This window comes from Procambarus clarkii, chromosome 5 (genome assembly GCF_040958095.1).
Source record: "Procambarus clarkii isolate CNS0578487 chromosome 5, FALCON_Pclarkii_2.0, whole genome shotgun sequence".
Taxonomy (NCBI): Eukaryota; Metazoa; Arthropoda; class Malacostraca; order Decapoda; family Cambaridae; genus Procambarus; species Procambarus clarkii.
The window spans coordinates 33,154,431-33,154,653 of NC_091154.1; positions in this window are offsets into that span (position 1 = coordinate 33,154,431).

A 223-nucleotide genomic window follows, 5' to 3' on the forward strand; every position below is an offset into this window, starting at 1 on the left:
CTATTTACTACTAGGTAACAGGGGCATAGGGTGAAAGAAACTCTGCCCATTGTTTCTCGCCGGCGCCTGGGATCGAACCCAGGACCACAGGATCACAAGTCCAGCGTGCTGTCCGCTCGGCCGACCGGCTGAGTGAGAGGGTGAGAGGGTGAGAGAAGTGAGAGGGAGTGAGAGGGAGGGAAAGGGAGTGAGAGGAAGAGTTGTGGAGGTAAATATTGAGAGG